This window comes from Bufo gargarizans, chromosome 2 (genome assembly GCF_014858855.1).
Source record: "Bufo gargarizans isolate SCDJY-AF-19 chromosome 2, ASM1485885v1, whole genome shotgun sequence".
Lineage (NCBI taxonomy): Eukaryota > Metazoa > Chordata > Amphibia > Anura > Bufonidae > Bufo > Bufo gargarizans.
The window spans coordinates 702,917,548-702,934,381 of record NC_058081.1 but is presented as its reverse complement, the minus strand read 5'-3'; the positions used below and the strand labels follow the sequence as shown (position 1 = coordinate 702,934,381).

Genomic DNA, 16,834 nt, shown 5'->3' with positions numbered 1-16,834 from the left:
GTAGTTACTAAAACATACAGCAGAGGGGACGGGTCCTCTTTAATCCTGTGCAAATATATTGGAGAAGCCACATAAATATGTGTTTATTTAATAAAGGCATGTATATACTGTAACCATAGCAACCAGCGACACTATAAGCTGCCCGGGGATTGGTGGTTTCGGTTTTTCCCCGGTATAGTGTAATTTTGTATTTTAGTGTTTTTTTGTATTTATTCAATAAAAGATGCCAAATGCATCCCCTCCCGTTTTGTGTATACAGCTCCTATGCAAAGCTAAGTGTCTCCATGGTAACACACAAGCTGTGTGCAGTCTAGTCCTGTGCCTGCTTTACGTTTAGTAGGGAACAGACGGAAGGGGCTCTGGGTGCCGTATACTCCCATAGGGAGCCGCGTATGTCCCTCCATATAGCGCCATATGGACGAGGCATAGCAAGATGAATATAGACAGGGAGAAGATGGTCGCTGGCGCCCAGTGTTGGCACACAGATTTCCTTGGGAATGGGGGAGGGGAACTGACTTCATGATTTGGGGTTGTTTGGCCGACAGCTATCGCTCCTGATCCCCTATACACTTGCATCCTCGGCCACTCGGGAAGGATAGCTATTAGCCGAACAAGTAAGAAAACGTATCTCCCCGAGAGCAAAAAGTCTGGGCGGTTAAATTTCAACATGCCCCATCCCCATTCCCCTCCCCAACATGTGCCATCAGGGGGGAGTCAAGAGGTTAGATGTACATCCTTAGGCCTCAAGCACACGGCCCGTGCCCGTATTCCGGCTCGCAAACAGCGGGTCCGCAATATAAGGGCGCCAGTCGTTTGCGCACCACATCACGGATACAGACCCAGTCACTTAAATGGGTCCAAAATCCGGAAGGTCGGTGCGGAACGGAGGCACAAAACCCCATGGATACACTACAGAGTGCTTCCGTGGGTTTTCTGCCTCCGCACCGTAAAAAAGTAGCGCTTCCACAACTTTTTTGTGGTGTGGACTCCATTCAAGTCAATGCGTCCGCACACGGCGGCCCTACGGTCGGGTGCCCGTGCATTGCGGACCCTGCCGACACATGTTCGTGCGCCTGATCCCTAAGTTCTGGATTTTTTTAAATTCAGGATTCTAGTAAAATGTGTCGAAACCCTTGGTAGGAGCCATAGCGGCTTAAAGGGAGTCTGTCACCACATTTTAGCATGTTAGACCGTTAAAATAGGGTTATGTGATCCACCCAGAACATAAAAACGGTACCTTTGTTGTAGAAAACGGACTTTTCTTTTTGCCGAAAATGAAGTTATAAGATTATGTTCTGAGCCCTCTCAAGTGCCCAGGGCGGTCTCTCAATCCTCGGAGCCCCAGGCAGGCACCTCCTAAACGGCTCATAACCCCGCCCTCCGTGCGCCTCTGCCCGCCCGTTTACTCCCCTCCCCTGTCCTTTTCCACTGCTGCTGTGCGGTCCAAATCGTAGCGGGCGCATGCGCAGTAGGTATTGCGATGCCCTGCCAGGAGCGGGCATCGCATTGCGCATGCGCCCGCCACGATTTGGACCGCATAGCCACAGTGGAAAAGGACAGGGGAGGGGAGTAAACGGGCGGGCAGAGGCGCACGGAGGGCGGGGTTATGAGCCGTTTAGGAGGTGCCTGCCTGGGGCTCCAAGGATTGAGAGACCGCCCTGGGCACTTGAGAGGGCTCAGAACATAATCTTATAACTTCATTTTCGGCAAAAAGAAAAGTCCGTTTTCTACAACAAAGGTACCGTTTTTATGTTCTGGGTGGATCACATAACCCTATTTTAACGGTCTAACATGCTAAAATGTGGTGACAGACTCCCTTTAAAGGGGAATTCCGGTTAGATTAAGTTAACCCCTATCCACAGTCGAATAACTATTAGGATAACTACTCCTAGGACCCCCGCCGCTCACGAGAACGCTCCCCCCTTCCTGCAATGAATGGAGCGTCCGGTCACAGATGTGCAGGGCCGCTACATTCATATCTATGGGAGTTCCGGAGATAGCTGAGTACAGTGCTCCACTATCTCCGGAGCTCCCATATAAATAAAACAGCGAACGTTCGCTCTGTTCCTTGCAGAGGGTATGGGGTCCTCATTCTTCTGATCTACTTAACTTTGTAATTTTTTTTTTCTGTTTCTGTGCAGTTTTTGCCTCCTTCTCTTCCTCCCGGAGTTCTTCTATTGGATTAGCTGGATTCCGGTTTGCTGACGGTGAGAGGAGGTCGGGCGTTGCACCTCTGGCAGATTTTGGGGGCCGGAGAGGGTCACATGATGTTTCACTGTGCCTAAGACATGTGACCGATTCGCTGTACTCGACTATCTCTGGCTTTCTTATAGAAATGAATGGAGCGTTCTTTTCTGACCAGCCGCTCTGTCCATTTCAGGGGGGCTCCATTGGGTATGGGGCCCCCGTTCTTGTGATTTTTGGGGTACCCTGCGGTAGGACCCTCCCCAATCCTGTGGATAGGGGATAACTTTCTATAACCGGAATACCCCTTTAATGTAATTCAAGTCTAGGGAGTTGCAAAAACCTCATACGGCTTTTTGCTGGATTTTTTTGCCACTTCCGAAACACAGCACAGCCGCGTCGTGGGGGGCAGCACCCTAATCAGTCCGTTTATTGATGCCACGACTTCATCGTCCCGATCACAGCGTCCGATTAGTTGCACCAAACACACAGACATCGTCTCCATGTTACACCGTCCTCCTGTCCGTACCGATCTCCAATGTAAAACCTGCAGAGCGCGCCTGTAGCGACACCCGTTACGGTAATGGCGACTATCGCTAGAGAGGAAGATCTGACAGATGTCTGACCGATGTGGAAGGCTTCAACCAGTACGGACATTTCTCTCACTGACTGTTGCCAGAAACCATCGTCTTCTATTGGTTTTACAGAACAAACCAGTATGATAAACCGGAGCAAACTGGGCTCCTGCATAGGGCAGCAGGGTTCAGGGGCAGCAGTGAAATAGGTGGTTGGATTTTTCCAAGCTTTGTGGTCATTTGCTTCTCCATAAGAGCTCATTTATTACACCTGTTCACACAGGATGCCGGGCCAGCATTTTAGCTGCAGCTTATATTAACCCCTTCCTGACGGACACTGGGTCTTTAAAGATGGCGTGTGCTCGCTAGCACAGTGCCACCCAGGGCTAATGTCTGCGATCAGCGATGACTGCAGCATCTGAAGAAGCTTTTCCCGAGAGCACTGGGCTCCTGGGGCCTGAACGGCTTTCCCGCGATGAGATCGGGGAAGCCATTCGTTCTGTGAAATAGTCTGGATCTCTTTGAAGAAGCCCAGCCTATTACAGCTGTAGTTCTTATAGCGGCCTGCAGGTGGGGAATCTGCTATACATTGCAATGATAATTCATTGCAGTGTAAGGCCTCTTGCACACGACCGTATGCCCTCCGAGATATACGATCCGTGAGCGGGCCATATGTCCCGGAGCGGCATTGATCGTGCGCACGGCAGTACACAGCATCATAGATTACAATGATGCTGTGCACGTCGGGCCGCCCGCCCGCGGGGCTATTGTCCTGCATTCATAAGATCATATGAGTGCGGGACAATAGCCCCGCGGGCGGGCGGACGTGTACGCTCGTGCTCGCGATCAATGCCGTTCCAGGACATATGGCCTGCTTACGGACCGTATGTCTTGGAGGGCATAAGGTTGTGTGCAAGAGGCCTAAGGCAGAAGCAATCTGAAGATAGGATGTTCAGGTACCGGGGGGGGGGGGCTAAAAAAAAAAAAAAGTTAAAAGTTAAAAAAGTTTTTGAAAATACAAACATTTATTAATAACTAATAATAAAAAACATTAGCACTGCCGCGTCTGTACTATTAAAATATAAACATATTTATTCCATACTGTGAACGCTAAAATGGAAAAAAAATCTAAATGGTTGATTCGCAGTTTGCCCAAAAAATGTAATAAAAAGTGATCAAAATGTCAAACACTCTCCGAAACGTTATCAATAAAAACTACAGGCCGGCCCTTAAAAAATGAGTTATGGGGGTCAGAATCTGGCGATTTTTTCAGAGTTTTTTTTAGTATCAAAACACAATAACAACTATATAAATGTGGTGTCGCTGTATTCGTAATGAGCTGGAGAATGAAGGTAATAAGACAAGTTTACCGCATAGGGAACAATATAAAAACAAAACAATAAAACTGCGGTGGAATTGCGTTCCCCCCCCAAATTCTCCCCATTTGGATTTTTTTTCGGCTTCCCACTACATCGTATGTAATATTAAAGGGGTTGTCCTATCTCAGACAATGGGGGCATATCGCTAGGATATGCCCCCATTGTCTGATAGGTGCGGGGTTTTACTGAGAACTGAGCGGGGGCTGGAGGACTCGGGGTTTTACGTAGTCCAGCCACCACCATAGAAGTGAATGGTAGCGCACTGCGCTTGCACGACCACTGCTCCCATTCATAGAAATAAATGGAGTGCGCCCTCCTCAACTTTCGGGGCTCCGTTCTCGGTGTAGGTGCGGTACCCCACCCCTATCAGACAATGGAGGCATATCCTAGCGATATATGCCCCCATTGTCTGAGATGGGAATACCCCCTTTAAATGACACCATTAGAAAGTACAACTCAAAGTTACAGCTCCGGGAAAGCAGGAAGCAAAAAACAAAAAATGGAAAAAATAAATAAAAATAAATCGCCCGTGCCACAAAATTATGATTAAATTATTTTAAAAAAAACTCTAAATATGATCAAACGCCCCCCAAAACCGCTGCCTCTTCCCCCCCCCCCCGGCCGGTAGTTTCTCTAGGGTAAGATGGCGGCCCTGCTTGTAGTAACTGAAGCATGCCTGTGGTTTATTATGCAAACACCGTCAGGAGCCGTGACCACCTGGAAGCCCTGCAGCTGTCCCTGCCGGAAGTGTCCCGTCTCCATAGCAACCGTCCCCGCCTGGACTCAAAGTCCGCCTGCCAGCTCACTGCGTAACTTACGCCTATTCTGGGAATCACGTAACCTAGGCAACGGACGTATCTCGGGCCAGGGCCGCGCGCCGCGCTACGCCAGGTGCCTAGAGTTTAGGCTGATTCCGTAGATGCGGCCTGCTTCGCGTGTCCGGCAGCAGCTCGGGTGAGGAGGGTGTTGTGTGGTATGATGGGGGTAGTAGTAGTTTCTGTGTGTGTTTTAGTGCTCGGGTCATACAGGAAGTGACGAGGAACAGCACTAACATCTGGCGGGGAGTTTCTTTGTAGTGGTTGGGTGGGGAGATGCACTGTACAGGGCTGGGTATACCTATAGTACAGAGCTCCGCCCTGTAGGGCTGTGGTATGCCAGATTTGGCCCTCTGGGCCATGCTGAGAGTTGTAGTTGTTCAGCTTTTGGAAAGCTGCTGGGTTGTGCGCCTCTGAACCAATCAGGTTGCTGCTTTCATTGCCCAAAGGGAGTCTGAGAAATGAGAGCTGGAATCTGATTGGTCCTAAAGCTGCAGCCAATCATGTCATGTGTATGGAGGCGAGGATCGGGCAGGTTGGAATTCAGCTGCCCAATTCTTATGTTCTTGAGGCGTCCGGAAGCAGCGCCCCCCCCCCCCCCTTTGTATGCATGCTCGGCCGCGCCAAGCATGCACATGTGCAAGGGAGGATCAGGAGAGAGAGCCGGATCATCGTTCAGATGACGCACATGGTCGTATTTGGGATCCGTAATCTTCCCATTCGTTTCTATGGGGTACGCAAATACACATGCTTGACCATGGGACACAGGCTTGACCATGGGTATAGCTGCTGCCGCTAGGAGGTGACACTAAGCACAAAGGTGTGAGCGCCTGCCCTCAGCTATACCCTTCCTGCAGGGACTAAGCTAAATCAGTTTTAGCTTAGTGTCTGTAGGAGGCAGACCTCCCTGCTGGTTTTTGTTTTTTCCTTTTTTTGTAGCGTTAGTTCAGGCAGTGCTTAAAGCTGCCTGCACTCCCACCCAGGAGACGGGAGACCAGGGGGTCCCCCAAGCCCCCTGCTCCTTCTCCAGAAGCAAAGAAGGACCAGAGGTTCCTGAAAAGCCTCTTTATCCCGCCAGCGTGCAGATCACCACGGCACCGTAATTCCCCTCTGTTCCGGTGTAGCGTCCCTCCCCAAGGGGCCGCACACAGAAGGTGGTGATCCGGCTTGAGCCAGGGGGGCAGAAGACGCCGGACAGGTGAGTATAAAAGGAAAAGAGAAATTGGCCCCAAAAGTTCTCCCCTCCTTTCAGTACCCTCCCCACCTCAACTTACCTTGTCCCCACAAAGCTGGGCCCTCAAGGAGGTGGCTCCTGTCGGGAAAGGGGAGGGGGGCAGCAGGACTTGGTGCGGGGTGTCCGTTTTCCAGTGCTTGTAATGATCAGCGTGTTGGCTCTGGCCCCAGGCGCCATCGGGCCACTGCTAAATGAGGCCCCGGCTTCGTTTGCAGCAGGGTCCCCCTGCGGCTTATTTTTTCCCGGCCGGTGCCTGGGTGCAGCCGGGGCGGCAGGTTTTTCCGGCGAGCGGGGGGTAGGGCTGGCGCTGAGGGCCGGAGTCATTTTGGGGGCAGGGCATGAGCTTCTCCCCGCTACTACGCCGGCAGCTGAGCCTGCATGAGGAGTGCTGGCTCCCCCCGCCCACATCCGGTTTTTAAAGGCACCTGCGGCAGGACGCTCGCAGGCTTCTTTGGATGTGCGGTGTGGAGGGACACAGGCTGGGTAAGCGCTGTTTTCCCTTCCTACAGGGTCTAACTTACACCCCTCATCCTCCTTCCTGGCGGCAGGGTTGTCGTTATGTCCGAGCACAGAACCCAGGCCCCGAAGCACGCAAACACTTCTGTGCGCCATTATGCGTGTGCATCGTGTCGCACAAAGTTTCCGTCTGCTTAGTCAGATCCCTTCTGCTCTGTGTGTGCGGCTCCGCCCCGGACCTGATCGCCCCTGCGGCCCAGCCTATGGTAGAACCGCGTTCCCTGTCAAGGATAATACAGAATGTCTCCAATACCAACAAATATATTGTGGAAATATTGGGGCGTTTGTCGGCAAGGCAGTCCTCTAACCAGTCTGACTCTGCGGATCAAGGGGCTCATGCCCGTCGCGGCCGTTCCGCTAAATGGGCCAGAACATCCTCCCCCAAAAGGGTGTCTGTGTCCCTCGTTTCCTCGGCCTCTCCTCCTCCTACTAGGGAGTCTCGCTCCTCTGTGTCCTTCCTGAAAGAGGCATGTTCTGAGGAGAGAGGGTCAAATGAGGATGTGGGTTCTCCTGAGGGTCAGTCGTCCAAACTGTCCTCTATGGTGGGCAATCTTATTACAGCGGTTATCGAGACGTTGCAGGTTGAGGACCCCGCACCTTCTTCGGCCAGCTCGGGTTTTTCCTTTAGAAGGTCCCGTCGCTCGCACAAATGTTTCGCCAACAATCAGGATTTTAATGCCTCTCTTTCCAAGGAGTGGAATTTTCCTGATAGAAGTTTGCCAAAACACTTAAACGTCCTTTATCCATTTCCGGAGGATTTTACTAAGAAATGGTCGTCCTCACCTACAGTATAGTGGACCCGCCAGTTTCCCGCTTGGCTAAGCATACTACCTTGCCAATGGCGGATGGGGCTTCTTTCTCTGATATCAGGGATAAGAAACTGAAAGCGTTTGCAAAGTCTTCCTTTGAGGCAGTGGGCATAGCTCTGCAGCCGGTGTTTGACTCTACTTGGGTAACCAAGGCTAAGGGGGAGTGGGCGGATAATTTGCGTCGGGGTCTCACCTCGGGAGTCCCCTCTGGGGAGCTGTCCGATATGGCTCTGCAGCTCTCTCATGCCAGTGTGTATATTTGTGAAGCCTCTTTGGACGAGGCCAGGCTTATGGCTTGCTCGTCAGCCCTGTTGGTGGCTATTCTCTGTACCCTATGGCTATCCTGCTGGGCGGCTGATATCCTGACGGCCCTCCCCTTTACTGGCAGCAGACTGTTTGTTAAGCGCCTGGACAAAATCATTTCGGACGCTACAGGTGGTAAGAGCACTCATTTACCACAGAACAGGGGACGGTTTAATAAGTCAAAAAAGCGGAAGCCTTTTTTTCTCCCCTTTCTGAGTTTCTCCAGCCCTAAGAGGTCGGCCGACAAGTCGGCTCCGGATCAGAAGCGCGAGCCTTCCTTCAAGCCTCACCCGGCTTGATTTGTTTCGGCATGTCTGGCTGGCTCACGTCTCCGATGCGTGGGTGAGAAAGAGGTCATTGTAGAGGGCTACAAACTGGAATTCAAGTCCTCCCCTCTGTCCCGTTTTTTTCAGTCATCGCCTCCGACATCTCCCACTGCCGCAGATAATTTTTTACTCTTGCGGCAGGGAGTGATTGTTCCGGTTCCTGCGCAAGACCGTTTTTGAGGGTTTTACTCCAATCTCTTTGTGATTCCCAAAAAAGAGGGGGCGGTCCATCATGTTCTGACCTCAAGGCACTGAACTGCTTCCTTCGCATCCGCAGTTTCCAGATGGAGTCCCTGAGATCGGTCATTGCATCCGTGGAACCAGGGGAGTACCTATCCTCGATAGACATCAAGGACGCTTAACTTCATGTGCCCATCTGCGTCAGTCATCAACGATTTCTCCGGTTTGCAGTGGGTCCATTTCACTTCCGTTTATAGCCCTTCTGTTCGGCCTGGCCATGGCTCCCAGGGTCTTTACGAAGATTCTGGCGGCAGTCATGGCCCTGCTCCATGCCAGGGGGATCCGTCGTTTCGGGTGACAGCGGACAGCCTGAGCATAGTCTTGGACACCCTGGAACGCTTCGGATGGGTACTGAACAGACAGAAGTCTTGTCTGTATCCATCGCAGTGGCTGACTTATCTGGGCATAGTGCTCAACACATTTCAGGTCAAGGTGTTCTTGCCTCCGGTTCTCTTCTTGTTGCGGTCAGGTCCTATTCCCATTCGTCGCTACATGCGGTCTCTGGGGCACATGGTCTCTGCCTTCGAGGCAGTGCCCTATGCTCAGTTCCATACCAGGACTCTTCAGCGACCAATTCTGTCCAGCTGGGACTGTTCCCCAGCCTCTCTGGATAGGCCCATGCGTCTCTCTGTTCCAATCCGCCGGGCTCTCAGATGGTGGTTGGCCTCTCCGATGTTGACATCGGGCCGCTAGTTCCTTCCTCTCTGTTGGACGGTGTTAACAACAGATGCAAGCCTCAGGGGTTGTGTGTGGGGGGGTTATTTGGAAAATCTCTCAGTTCAAGGAGTAAGGTCATGCGAGGATCGCTCCCTTCCAATCAACGTTCTGGAGTTCAGGGCGATTCGTCTCTCTGTGGCATTGAACCGACCATCTCGGGGAACGGTTCAGGTTCAGTACGACAATTCCACGGCGGTGGCGTACCTCAATCACTAGGGTGACACCCGGAGCCCGGCAGCCATGGCGGAGACGGCTCTGATCCTCAGCTGGGCGGAGAACCATGTTCTAGCGCTGTCGGCAGTTCACTTTTCCAGCGTCCGACAATTGGATCGCCAACTTCCTCAGCTGGGAGCGTCTCGATCCCGGAGAATGGGCTTTTTACCCGTAGGTCTTTCAAGCTATCTTTGAGAGGTGGGGTCGGCCGGGCGTGGATCTCATGGCCTCCTGCTTCAACAACTAGGTCGTTCTTGTGGCCCCCGATTGGCCATGCCGGGTGTTGCATGCGTCTCTGGTCACCCTCCTCGCCGACGAACCCTAGTGTCTTCCTCTTCGGGAGGACCTCCTGTCGCAGGGGCCGATCTTCCACCTGAATTTAGGGTTGCTTCATTTAACGGCGTGGCTGTTGAAGCCACCGTAATAAAGACTCGGGGGTTCTCTGATGTCGTGGTCCAGACCATGATTCGGGCCAGGAAACCGTAGTCTTCCCCTAACCGGACCTGGAAGTCCTACTTTGGTTAGTGCGAGCAGCGTCAGCTGTCTCCCGTTCGGTTCTATTTGCTGCGACTCTTGACTTTCCTGCAGTTGGGCATCGACTTAGGGCTGGCACTCATCCCCCTTTCAAGAGGCAAGTGTCGGCTCTCTCCATTCTTTTTCAGCGGAATTTAGCTTCAATTTCGGCGGTTCAGACTTTTCTGCAGGGGGTGGCGCGTGCTGCGCCCCCTTTCCATCCTCTGTTGGATCCTTGGGATCTTAATCTAGTGCTCAACACAACAGCAGGTTTAGCTTCGATTCCTGTCTTACAAGGTGGCTTTTTTGGTGGCAATTACTTCTATCCGTAGGGTTTCGGAACTTGCGGCTCTGTCATGTCGGTCGCGGTTCCTGATCTTCCATCAGGATAAGGTAGTCTGGTTAAGTCCTTCCTTCCGAAGGTGGTGTCGGCATTCCATCTAAATGAGATTATTCTCCCTTCATTTTGTCCTGACCCGTCCCATCCTCGGGAGCAGTCGCTCCATTCTCTGGCTTTGGTGCGGGCCGTTCGAGTCTATCTGAGGCATCTTTCCGGCAGACGGATTCTCTGTTTGTTATTCCAGAAGGACCAAGATGAGGGCTGTCAGCGTCGAAGACTTCCATTTCCCGATGGATTTGTTTGGCTATTGTGGAAGCGTACCGCCTAAAGGGCCAGGCTCCACCCTTCCAGGTGACTGCTCGTTCCGCTCGGGCAGTGGGGGCCTCGCGGGCGGTGCATCATGGGGCTTCGGCCCTTCAGGTATGCAAGGCGGCGACCTGGTCGTCATCGCACACCTTTGCCAAGTTTTATAGAATACACACCTTTGCCAAGTTTTATAGAATACACACCTTTGCGTCTGACGCCACTCTGGGGCGTAGGAGTTTTGCAGACGGCGGTCCTCTGAATGGCAGGAGGGATTCTTGTTATGCCCACCCCCGGGACTGCTCTGTAACGTCTCAAGGTCCCCCAATGATACAGATAAGAAAACGTTTTTGTACTTATTGTAAAATCTGTTTCTCTTCTGTTCATTGGGGGACACAGCTCCCACCATTCTCTTGTTTATGGGCTGTTTCTGGCCTGTGTGGTTTGGGGTTGTACATAGTTTGGTTTTCTTTTTGTCTTGCTTCTCCTACTGCTTTTGCACTAACTAATTTAGCTTAGTCCCTGTAGAAGGGGTATAGCTGAAAGGGAGGAGCTCACACCTTTATGCTTAGTGTCCGAAAAAGTAGAAAGATTTGTCGGTGAGGCAGGCATTTGCTCCAAATTTCCGACATGTTTGTGCCATTTTTTTAAGTGGTTTGCATCAGCCCCGGCAGTTTACATTTCCTAAGGGGCAGGCAGATGTTTTTTTTGGGCGGGGCCACATTTTTGGCCACATTTATCATTGTGACCTTTCTTAAAGGGGTTATCCGAGACTATAAAAAGCTCCACTATATGCCAGGCCCCTCACAGTGAATATAACTATCCCGCTCCCTGCGCCGCTCCTGGTCCCCGCACTGCCGTCGCTGCTTCTCCCAGTGCGTGGATGAAAACATCCGCTGTCGGGGGGCCTCCATAGCATCGTGGATGTCCCCGTCACCGCCTGCCATTGGCTGCTCCCCCCGACACCGGATGTGGGGAGCCAGGTAAGTATATTCCATGTGAGAGGACAGGCATATGGGGGAGCTTTTTATAGTCTCGGATAACCCTTTTTAAAAGGTTGCTCCTGTCCCCTGGAGGCGTACAAACTGACGGAGCCTTGGTAATAAATACTATTAGAGTTTAGACTGAAACGTCCATAGGTATTCCGTGTGAGAAATGTAACAAACGGCGTGTAATATTTAGTAAATTTGTCGCAAACGAAATGGCTTCAAACCAAGGAGATGCTCCAAAAGAGCAAAAAGTCGCATCTTGATGCAATCCCCCCTTGGGCTTCATTCACATGACAAATGGGCGTCACACGGCTGTTTTCAGAACCATTGCAGTCTATGGGGTTATTCACATGGATGTTTTTTTAACAGCCTTCCAAAAATAGGACGTCCTATTTTTGTCCTTTTTCCTCGGCTAGAAAGACCCCATAAGGGGACCGTTTTTTCATACTGGGGGCACTAAGGGCCATTATTTATTCTGATGGGGCACTATGGGGGCTATTCATACTCGGGGACACGATGGGGGCCATTTGATCTCCAGGGGGCACTGTAGGGGAGCTCAAAATATACTAAGTGCACTGCAGGGGTTGGGATTTAACATAGTAACATAGTTTATAAGGCTCAAAAAAGACATTTGTCCATCCAGTTCGGCCTGTCATCCTGCAAGTTGATCCAGAGGAAGGCAAAAAAAACCTGTGAGGTAGAAGCCAATTTTCCTCACTTTAGGGGAAAAAAATCCTTCCTGCTCTAATCAGTCATCAGACTATCTCCCTGGATCAGCGACCCCTCTCTAGTAGCTATAGCCTGTAATATTATTACACTCCAGAAATACATCCAGGCCCCTCCTGAGCTCCTTTATTGTACTCACCATCACCACCTCCTCAGGCAGAGAGCTCCATAGTCTCACTGCTCTTACCGTAAAGAATCCTCTTCTGTGTTTGTGTACAAACCTTCTTTCCTCCAGACGCAGAGGATGTCCCCTCGTCACAGTCACCGTCCTGGGAATGAATAGATGATGGGATAGATCTCTGTACTGACCCCTGATATATTTATACATAGTAATTAGATCTCCCCTCAGTCGTCTTTTTTCTAAAGTGAAAAACCCTAATGCTGATAATCTTTCAGGGTCCTGTAGTTGCCCCATTCCAGTTATTACTTTAGTTGCCCTCCTTTGAACCCTCTCCAGCTCTGCTATGTCTGCCTTGTTTACAGGAGCCCAGAACTGTACACAGTCCTCCATGTGTGGTCTGACTAGCGATTTGTAAAGTGGTAGGACTATGTTCTCATCACGGGCATCTATGCCCCTTTTGATGCAACCCATTCTCTTATTGGCCTTGGCAGCAGCTGCCTGACACTGCTTTCTACAGCTTAGTTTGCTGTTTATTAAAATTCCTAGGTCCTTTTCCATGTCAGTGTTACCGAGTGTTTTACCATTTAGTATGTACGGGTGACTTGCATTATTTCTTCCAATGTGCATAACTTACATTTGTCAGTGTTAAACCACATCTGCCACAGCCTCTAATCTTTTCAGATCCCTCTGTAGCTGTATATTGTCCTTTGTAGCATATATATACAGTATATTGTCCTCTTCCGTGTTAATTACGTTACACAGTTTAGTGTCATCTGCAAAAAAAATTATTTTACTGTGCATGCCATCTGGTCCTGGCGATTTGTCTATTTTAATATTTTTAAGACGCCGCTGTACTTCTTCCTGGGTCAGACAGGGCACTTTTAATAGCTAATTAACTTTTACATTCTGCATTTCATCTGACAGTTTATTTTCCTCAGTGAATTCAGTGGAGAAAAAAAATAGCTTTGCTTTCTCCTCGTCGCTCTCTGCAACGCCCCCCTCATTACTCTGTAGAGGGCCGACACCTTCAGATTTATACTTTTTACCATTTATATAATTGAAGAACATTTTAGGGCTAGTTTTGCTCTCTTTGGCATTAATCTCTCGGTCTCTAGTTAGGCCGCTTTTATTTGTTTTTTACATATTCAATTTTTTTTCCTTAGTTATTCAGTGCTTCCTCGCTCCCCTCCTGTTTTAGTGATTTAAATGCTTTCTTTTTGTCATTTATTGCTTTCTTTATAGTTCTATTTATCCATATTTGTTTTTTAATTGTTCCTTAACCTTTTATTCCCATAAGGTTTGTACCTCTCACATTTAGATTTTAGGACCTTGTCCCAGTTAGTTTGGCCTATGGCCTCTCTTAGTTGGCTAAATTTTAGCTTTTTTGAAGTTTGGTATTTTTGTTCCTCCCTGTAGAAACGCTCTTTATAATAATATTCGGAAGGTTATTACTTTATGGTCACTATTTCCCAGGTGTCCCCCAACCTGCACGTCTGTTGTTCTGTCCGGCCTATTGGTTAATACTAAGTCCAGTATGGCCGTCCCTCTAGTCGGGCCCTGAACCAGTTGGGAGAGGTAATTGTCTTTGGTTATTGCCAACAACCTGTTTCCTTTATGAGATATACAGCTTTCAGTTTCCCGGTCTATATCTGGGTAGTTGAAGTCCCCCATAATAACCACCTCATTATGATTTGCCGCCTCGTCTCGTTTAGTAGCAGATTTTCTGTGGACTCTGGTATATTAGGTGGTTTATAATAAACTCCTATTAGTAATTTATTGTTGTTTTTGGCTCCATGTATCTCTACCCACACTGACTCCACATGTTCATGTCCCTCACTTATATCTTCTCGGACTGTGGGCTTTAGACAGGACTTTACATAAAGGCAGACCCCCCCCCCCCCCCCCCCCCTCTCCGGTTTTGACGATCCTTTCTAAACAGACTGTAACCCTGTACATTAACTGCCCAGTCATAGCTATCATCCAGCCATGTCTCAGTTATTCCCACTATGTCATAGCTATCATCCAGCCATGTCTCAGTTATTCCCACTGTCATAGCCATCATCCAGCCATGTCTCAGTTATTCCCACTGTCATAGCTATCATCCAGCCGTGTCTCAGTTATTCCCACTGTCATAGCTATCATCCAGCCATGTCTCCGTTATTCCCACTGTCATAGCTATCATCCAGCCATGTCTCAGTTATTCCCACTGTCATAGCCATCATCCAGCCGTGTCTCAGTTATTCCCACTGTCATAGCTATCATCCAGCCGTGTCTCAGTTATTCCCACTGTCATAGCTATCATCCAGCCATGTCTCCGTTATTCCCACTGTCATAGCTATCATCCAGCCATGTCTCAGTTATTCCCACTGTCACAGCTATCATCCAGCCATGTCTCAGTTATTCCCACTATGTCATAGCCATCATCCAGCCATGTCTGTTATTCCCACTGTCATAGCTATCATCCAGCCATGTCTCAGTTATTCCCACTGTCATAGCTATCATCCAGCCATGTCTCAGTTATTCCCACTGTCATAGCCATCATCCAGCCATGTCTCAGTTATTCCCACTATGTCATAGCCATCATCCAGCCATGTCTCAGTTATTCCCACTATGTCATAGCCATCATCCAGCCATGTCTGTTATTCCCACTGTCATAGCTATCATCCAGCCATGTCTCAGTTATTCCCACTGTCATAGCTATCATCCCACCATGTCTCAGTTATTCCCACTGTCATAGCTATCATCCAGCCATGTCTCAGTTATTCCCACTGTCATAGCTATCATCCAGCCCTGTCTCAGTTATTCCCACTGTCACAGCTATCATCCCGCCATGTCTCCGTTATTCCCACTGTCACAGCTATCATCCCGCCATGTCTCCGTTATTCCCACTGTCACAGCTATCATCCCGCCATGTCTCCGTTATTCCCACTATGTCATAGCTATCATCCAGCCATGTCTCAGTTATTCCCACTGTCATAGCTATCATCCAGCCGTGTCTGTTATTCCCACTATGTCATAGCTATCATCCATCCATGTCTCAGTTATTCCCACTGTCACAGCTATCATCCCGCCATGTCTCAGTTATTCCCACTGTCATAGCTATCATCCAGCCATGTCTGATATTCCCACTGTCATAGCTATCATCCAGCCATGTCTCAGTTATTCCCACTGTCATAGCTATCATCCAGCCATGTCTCAGTTATTCCCACTGTCATAGCTATCATCCAGCCATGTCTCAGTTATTCCCACTGTCATAGCTATCATCCAGCCATGTCTCAGTTATTCCCACTGTCATAGCTATCCTCCAGCCATGTCTCAGTTATTCCCACTATGTCATAGCCATCATCCAGCCATGTCTGTTATTCCCACTGTCATAGCTATCATCCAGCCATGTCTGTTATTCCCACTGTCATAGCTATCATCCAGCCATGTCTCAGTTATTCCCACTGTCATAGCTATCATCCAGCCATGTCTCAGTTATTCCCACTGTCATAGCTATCATCCAGCCATGTCTCAGTTATTCCCACTATGTCATAGCCATTATCCAGCCATGTCTGTTATTCCCACTGTCATAGCTATCATCCAGCCATGTCTCAGTTATTCCCACTGTCATAGCTATCATCCCACCATGTCTGTTATTCCCACTGTCATAGCTATCATCCAGCCCTGTCTCAGTTATTCCCACTGTCACAGCTATCATCCAGCCCTGTCTCAGTTATTCCCACTGTCACAGCTATCATCCTGCCATGTCTCAGTTATTCCCACTGTCACAGCTATCATCCCGCCATGTCTCCGTTATTCCCACTGTCACAGCTATCATCCCGCCATGTCTCCGTTATTCCCACTATGTCATAGCTATCATCCCGCCATGTCTCAGTTATTCCCACTGTCATAGCTATCATCCCGCCATGTCTCCGTTATTCCCACTATGTCATAGCTATCATCCATCCATGTCTCCGTTATTCCCACTGTCACAGCTATCATCCCGCCATGTCTCAGTTATTCCCACTGTCATAGCTATCATCCCGCCATGTCTCCGTTATTCCCACTATGTCCATAGCTATCATCCAGCCATGTCTCAGTTATTCCCACTGTCATAGCTATCATCCCGCCATGTCTGTTATTCCCACTATGTCATAGCTATCATCCATCCATGTCTCAGTTATTCCCACTGTCATAGCTATCATCCAGCCCTGTCTCAGTTATTCCCACTGTCATAGCTATCATCCAGCCATGTCTCAGTTATTCCCACTGTCATAGCTATCATCCAGCCATGTCTGTTATTCCCACTATGTCATAGTTCTCCTCACACATCACTAATTCCAGTTCCCCGGTTTATTAGTCAGGCTTCTGGCATTAGTATACATACATTTGAGAGGTTTATGTATATTTTTTACTCTACACCTTTCCTTCTGAGCTGTTCTAGTTTCTCCTTCCATTCCTCCCCCAGTAAAAATAAAAATGAACTACATGTGTTTTTAAGGACTGTGCAAAAAGGCCTTTAAAAAACAGATAGACGGCCGCAAACCGC

General features: G+C 49.4%; 1 protein-coding gene across 2 annotated transcripts in view; it reads left to right on the top strand.

Moving 5' to 3' along the window:
• Nucleotides 1–4,940: 4,940 nt before the first annotated feature.
• TMCO4 (transmembrane and coiled-coil domains 4) overlaps nt 4,941–16,834 on the top strand; it is a 77,405-nt gene continuing 65,511 nt past the window's right edge. Inside the window, exon 1 of one of the 2 annotated variants that reach the window (XM_044282493.1) lies at nt 4,941–5,092. The gene's annotated coding sequence lies outside the window, so the exon portion shown is untranslated. Of the gene's footprint in view, nt 5,093–10,498; nt 10,516–16,834 lie in introns of those variants that run through there. The other variant, XM_044282494.1, reaches the window with a different exon arrangement.